This window comes from Chiloscyllium punctatum, chromosome 12, assembly GCF_047496795.1.
Source record: "Chiloscyllium punctatum isolate Juve2018m chromosome 12, sChiPun1.3, whole genome shotgun sequence".
NCBI lineage: Eukaryota > Metazoa > Chordata > Chondrichthyes > Orectolobiformes > Hemiscylliidae > Chiloscyllium > Chiloscyllium punctatum.
Window position 1 is genome coordinate 9,621,456 of NC_092750.1, and position 6,832 is coordinate 9,628,287.

The following is a 6,832-nucleotide window of genomic DNA, read 5'->3' on the forward strand; positions in this document are numbered from 1 at the left end:
ATTGGGTCAAAGGAAATAGACGAGGTCTTGGCTGAACATGGAAAAATACAGCACAGGATCTTGACCTTCAGGCCAAAATGTCTATGTCGACCATGTAGCCTTTCAAACTGTTTGCATCTGCCATGGTCTGTATGTCTCTATCCCTGCCTGTTCATGTGTCTGCCTAAATGTTGCTATTGTATCTGTTTCTACCACCTCCCCTGGCAGCGTGTTCCAGGCACCTACCATCCTCTGTGTAAAAAAAGACCTCCCTCTTACATCTCTTTGAAACTTTCCCCCTCTCACCTTAAACCTATACGCCCGAGTATTTGACATTTCCATCCTGGGAAAAAAAAACTTCTGTCCTATCTGTGCCTCTCACAATTTTATAAACTTCTATCGGGTTGCCCCTCAGCCTACACCACTCTAGCGAAAATAATCCAAGTTTGTCCAACCTCTCCTTATAGCGAACACACTCTAATCCTGATGAACCTCTTTCGCACCCTCTCCACATCCTTCCTATAGTGTGGCAACCAAAACTGCACACAATGCTCTGAATGTGGCCGAAATGATGTTTTATACAGCTGCAATATAACTTGCCACCCTTTCTACTCAATGCCTCGACTGGTGAAGGCAAGCATGCCATACACCTTCTCTACCGCCCTTTCCACTCGTGTTACCACTGTTGGGGAGTTGGGAGAAAGTGAGGACTGCAGATGCTGGAGATCAGATTCAAAGAGTGTCGTGCTGGAAAAGCACAGCAGATCAGGCAGCATCCGAGGAGTAGGAGAGTCGACGTTATGGGCATAAGCCCTTCATTCCCCCTCCACATTCCTAATGAAGGGCCCAGACCCGAAATGTCGATTCTCCAGCTCCTCAGATGCTGCCTACCCTGTTGTGCTTTTCCAGCACCACACTTTATGACACTGTCAGGGAGCTATGCACTTGCACCTCAAGATCCCTCTGTATGTCAGTGTTCTGAGGGGTCCTATCATTTACTGTATACTTTCCTCCTGCATTCGACCTCCCAAAATGCATTGCCTCACACTCACCCAGATTAAACTCCACTTGCCATTTCTCTGCCCAACCTTCCAACTGATCAATATCCTGCTGTATCCTTTGGCTGACTTTATCAATATCTACAACTCCACCAATTTCCATGTTGTGTGAAAACTCAGGTTGACTTGCATCTTTATTCAAATAATTTATATAGATGTTACAAACAACAGAGGTCCCAGCACTGATCCTTGTGGAATACCACTGGTCACAGACCTCCGGTCAGAAAAATACTCTTCCACAACTACTCTCTGTCTTCTATGACCAAGCCAGTTTTATATACAATTTGCCAACTCACCATGGATCCAATGCAATTTAACCTTCTGGACTAGCTTCCCATGTGAAATGTTAATAACGTTCCTGTGGACAAAGTCTATTGCCTTACCCTCATCAATCCTCTTCCTCACTTGCTTGAAAAGCTCAAATTTCTGAGACAAGACTTCCCCTGTTGACTATCCCGAATAAGTCCATTCTTTTCCAAATGCATGTAAATCCTGTCCCTAAGAATCTTCTCCAGTAATTTCCCCAACCACTGATGCACGGCTCACCGGCCTGTAATTTTCTGCAGTTGCTGTAAATATCTGGTTGAGGGCCTGGGAAAGGTCAAGGACCATGATTGGACTGAATGCTGGAGCTGGTGTCAGGGGCTGGGTGATCTGCTCCTGTTAACTGAGTTCGGTCCAAGTACGTACGGGGCTCCCATTGGGCTTGGAATGCATACAATTTGTGGAATATCTCTCAGGATATCTTATGAATTCCCTCAGACAGAGACCCAAATGCTTTCCCAGGATGTTGACCAAGGAGGGAATGCGGACAAAGGGAACCCTGTCTGATTCCCGACTGGAATTTGCGCCAAGGTTGGAAACCCTGCAGGTTTCCGTTCCTACCCAAATCATGATCAAATGAGGTGATCCACATCCAATATGCCCTCCCTCATGTCTTCTGGACTATACATCAAGTGAGATACTCTTCTGGATTCCTGCTGGGAAGTGCCAGTGTGTGAACGTTGTGCCAGGACAGGGTGGGGTGCAGTGATTAAACTCTCCCCTTCCCCGCTAGCCAACCCTCTGCCCAGTCTCACATTGTCAAAGGGATTGCACACACAGACAGAAGGTATCAAGGAGAGATCTCCATCGTAGAACTGGCTCCCTTCTATGCATCAAGACTTAGCATTGGGAGAAACTAAGGGATCAAGAGAGCAATTGAAAAATACAACTAATGATCAGTAAAGACCTGCTGGTCTGTTTTGATGTCATTTGTACTGAGATACAGTGCAAAGTATTGTTTTGCACGCTATCCAGATAAATCATACCTTACATAAATACATCAGGGTAATAGAATAGGGTGCAGAATATAGTGTTACAGCTACAGAGAAAGATCAACTCGACAGAGAGGTCCGATCATAAATCTGATAACAGTGGGGATGAAACTGTTCTTAAATCTGTTGGTACCTGTTTTCAAACTTCTGTATTTTCTGCCCTCTTCTGCCTCTCTCAAGAAGAGAGGGAGGGACAGAAATGCAAACTACAGAGAGGTTGAGAGATAAAAGTACCCAATCCTGGGGGTGGAAAGAGAGGTAAATAAAGGGGTTAGAGTGAGGGCAATGTACACTGGGGAAGCAGAGAAAGAAACAAATCAGAGAGAGAGAGAGAGAAATCCAATCTGTTGCATGGAAGGGTTTATTTTGTGATATGCACTGTTTTATTGTATGTTTTATTACATGAGGCAGGATCTCCCTGAGGACAGAGTTTCAAATCTCTAAGCTAGGTTTTTAGGTATGCGATGAATTGAATAAGGTTCAATTTTGATTTTATTTATTATTTTAATAACTCACTGTGTGTGGTTAAAAATTTGTTCTGAAAATTGAAAACTTTTGTTAGAAGCTACATGTAACAGCTATTTCAGTTGAACTCCGAGTGGTATATATCAATGAAACATAGCCAAACAGGCCATCAGCTGGGGCAAAAATATCTTCACATTGTACTTTGTCAATGTCCATCATAAGATTAGAAGCATTCATTAAATATCCCCTCAACAACATGAGACTGGGTCATTAAGTACACTCAAGACTGAGATGGACAGTCTTTTTTCCTAATCAGGAAGGGAAACAAGGGTTGTGTGGAAAAGGCAGGAAAAGTGGAGTTGAAGATTGTCAGATCAGCCATGATCTTGGTGAATAGTTGAACAGAATCGATGATCTGCTTCTTGTGGTTCTCTGTTCCAATGAAAACCACCCCAGGCCAGGCCTCACCTGAGGCGTCAGGTGAGATCTGAGATCTTGAGGTGATGGGTCCTGAGGCAGAAATGGCCACCTCGGGGTGCTCTCCTTCTCCTCCTACACTCACCGGTCTTCTTCACCCCAATTGCCCCCAGCCTCTCTGCTTTCACCCAACAGCCCAAATTTCGAGACCCAGAATAGAGTCACACTGGGGAAACACTGCCGTCACCAATCCAATCTTCCCTCATGTGTGGGTTTCCTCCCACATTCCAAAGGTGTGCAGGTTAGGGTGGGCTGGCTGTGGGAAATGCAGGATTATAGAGTAGGAGGGTGGGTCAGGATGTGATGCTCTTGGAGGGCAGGGAAGGGAAGGTATTATGGACTCAATGGTCCCAATGCCCTGTTTCCACACTCTTGATTCTATGACCCTACACCAGGAAAATTCTCCAACTGACCTTGCAGTCAATATTGTAGAAACATCAAAGCAGTTTTATTGACATATTCTTGTTAATTAGTCCTACATTACTCGGTGCTTTAGTTTTGATTTATGCATTTGTCAGACAAGAAGGAATCAGACACTTTATTTGGGGATTGTTAAGTCCAGCCAACCAACCGAGCTGAATGCAATAAACACAGGAAAAATCACTCATGTGGTCAAATAGCAGGCATTCAGTGTCATGTGATCAAATGTCATGTGACCCAGAGTCACACAAGCTCCAGGAACACATCAAACAAGAGGTAGCAATTGTACATGAACCTAATTAGGGTGTAACTCATCATTAACTAAACCCAAAAAGCTAAAAGTACGTTATAATAGCTTGATACGTTGCATCTCATTTGAGTTAGTGACGACTGTCCTGTCTTTTACAAATATTAGCTGCCTTGGCAAATGTATCTTTGCCCAGCTCAGTTGGTCAATCATATTGATTGCACTGAGTGACTCACAAGAGAAATAGATTGGAAAGAACATTACAAGGATAATTAAATATCACAAACGTCTTTGTGCTTCGTTATACCATATTAAGCTTTCTGTTTGTATTGACCATTAATGAACTGTAAATAATTGAGCCACAAAGTGTGTTGCCAAGTATATCAAAGGCTTTGTCACATCAGAAGATCTGATTGCTCGAGACTAGGGGAGTGAGTTGTTGGTCTAAAGAGCATTTGTGATCTAACATTGTACACGACATTTCAGCAGTTTCAGGGATCCAATGGGAAGACCCCTGGAGGTGGCTTCACTGGGTCACCAATTGCCCCATGCAACCAGAAACCCCAGCCCAGTGTGGCTTGAAGCCCTGTCTTTTGTTTTGGAGATCGGGGCATCTCCCCTCTTCTGAAATCTCCAATTATCCATCTTCCTGTCTTTACATGTGGAGGTGCCATTGATGGACTGGGATGGACAAGGTCAGAAGTCAGCCAACACTAGGTTATCGTCCAACAGATTTATTTGAGATCACAAGCTTTTGGAGTGTCGACCCTGAAATCATGACTTCACCCAATGGAGGAGTCCTACTCCGAAAGCTTGTGATCTCAAATAAACCTGTTGGACTATAACCTGGTATCGAGTGAGTTTGGTGCACTCACCTCCCATCCTTATTGGACCTGTGGTGGCGATAGTGTCGTGTTTGTGAGGGAAGGGGATGTGAGGTGTAAGGGGATGAGGAGAGAAGGGGGATGGGCGAATGGTTGGTAGTGGTGGGGGGGGGGGGGGGGGAGGGGAGCGGGGTAGGTGAAGCAGCAGAAGCAGTGGGAATTTCCTTAATGGGGATTTTCCATCCTCATTGAGAAACCTACACAGGCATCAATTTCTATTCAATGTGTTGTGATCACAGTCTCACCTGCAGCAGACCCTGTACATGGAATGTTTTCACTAAATGTAGGTAGGGTGAATAAAGGGACGTAAAAGTGTGAAGAGGGGTGAGTCTGGAGTTTAACATTGCATGGAGCCCTAACCCTCGCATTCTTTCATCTTGATAATTACTTAACTCAATGGAAAAAGATTAAAACAAAGAACAAAGAAAATTTACAGCCCAGGAACAGGCCTTTCGGCCCTCCAAGCCTGAGCCGATCCAAATTCACTGTCTAAACCTGTCGTCCAGGTTGATTAAAGTGATTTTTTTTGTAATAATTATCCAGTTCATTGCTGGAAGCATTCAGGAGATGTTTAATTGCAAAGTGCATAAACACACACATAATGGTAATGCTATAGACTTTCTCGGGCACGAAACAGTAAAAATTCACCTTATGTTGATTATTATTAAAGATCCTTTCCCGTAATCTACTAATCTACCCACTGACCAAGAGTTACATCGAAACAATCTCAGCCACTAATTATCTAGGCTGTCGACTGTTAGCAGTCCCACCTTGGACATGCCTAGCTGTGAGGCATTGTCAACTTATCAGCATCAAGAATACAGGTTCAACAATTTCCCATCTTTGGTGGATACAGAATGGGTATATCCTAGCCAGACAAAATCACCAGGAGTGACAGGAGTCTTGTCTTTGAGGAGAATGAGTTGGTTTGTACTCATTTACAGGATGGAAGACAGTGACATACTCAAAGACTCACTGTACGGTGAGCTAACTGGAGCTGATGTCCAAAGCTCCTCTTCAGGCTTGCTTCTCAGCATGACATGAAGGTCCTGAATTATCCATTACCGTACACAGGAGAGACAAGGAAAATGGTGACACCTCCCTTGGGCTGGTACACAACTCCATGGTGACCAGTGGCTGGAGGAGCTTGGCAATAGATGCCAACACCAAAAACAACCACCAAGAGGAGGCTTGGTGGTTTCCCTATGGAAGAACCTGCCTCTTGAGTATTGCCTTTTCAGCTATCAGCAACAGTTCCCCATATGAAGACCAACCCTCACCCATTCCACCAAATGGATTGTCCGCCATACGTCCCTCATCTTTTGTAGTTAGAAGAGCACCAGTAAGAGTGAGCTTGGTTCAAGCATCAAAGCACTGACTGTACCATTTCGAACTGCCTTAGTTCCAACATGAACTGCTGCCTCACAGCGCTAGGGACCCGGGTTCGATTCCACCCTCGGGTGACTGTCTGTGTGGAGTTTACAGATTATCCCCGTGTCTGCATGGGTTTCCTCTGGGTGCCCTGGTTTCCCCCCACAATCCAAAGATGTGCAGGTCAGGTGAATTGGCCATGCTAGACTGCCTATAGTGTTAGGTGCATTAGTTAGGGGTAAAAATAGGGTAGGGGAATGGATCTGGGTGGGTTACTTTTCAGAGGGTAGGTGTGGACTTGTTGGATCGAAGGGCCTGTTTCTGTACTGTAGCGAATCTAATTCAATCTATGAACAGGAACAAGGAAGCCATCCCAGAGCTACTGTGGCCTGGTTCTCTCTCCAAGGTAATAATATAATGCACATTAATTTCTTCCCAGTAATATAAAAGCTAAGTACTATGCATGCTGGAGATTGGAAATCAAAACAGAAAGCGCTGGAGCTGCTCCACAGATCTGGCAGCATCTCTTTTCCCAATAAAAGTCATTTAGGACTGAAGACATCAACTCCTGGCTTTCAATCCATGGATTCTAACAAACATGTTGAGCTTCTTCAG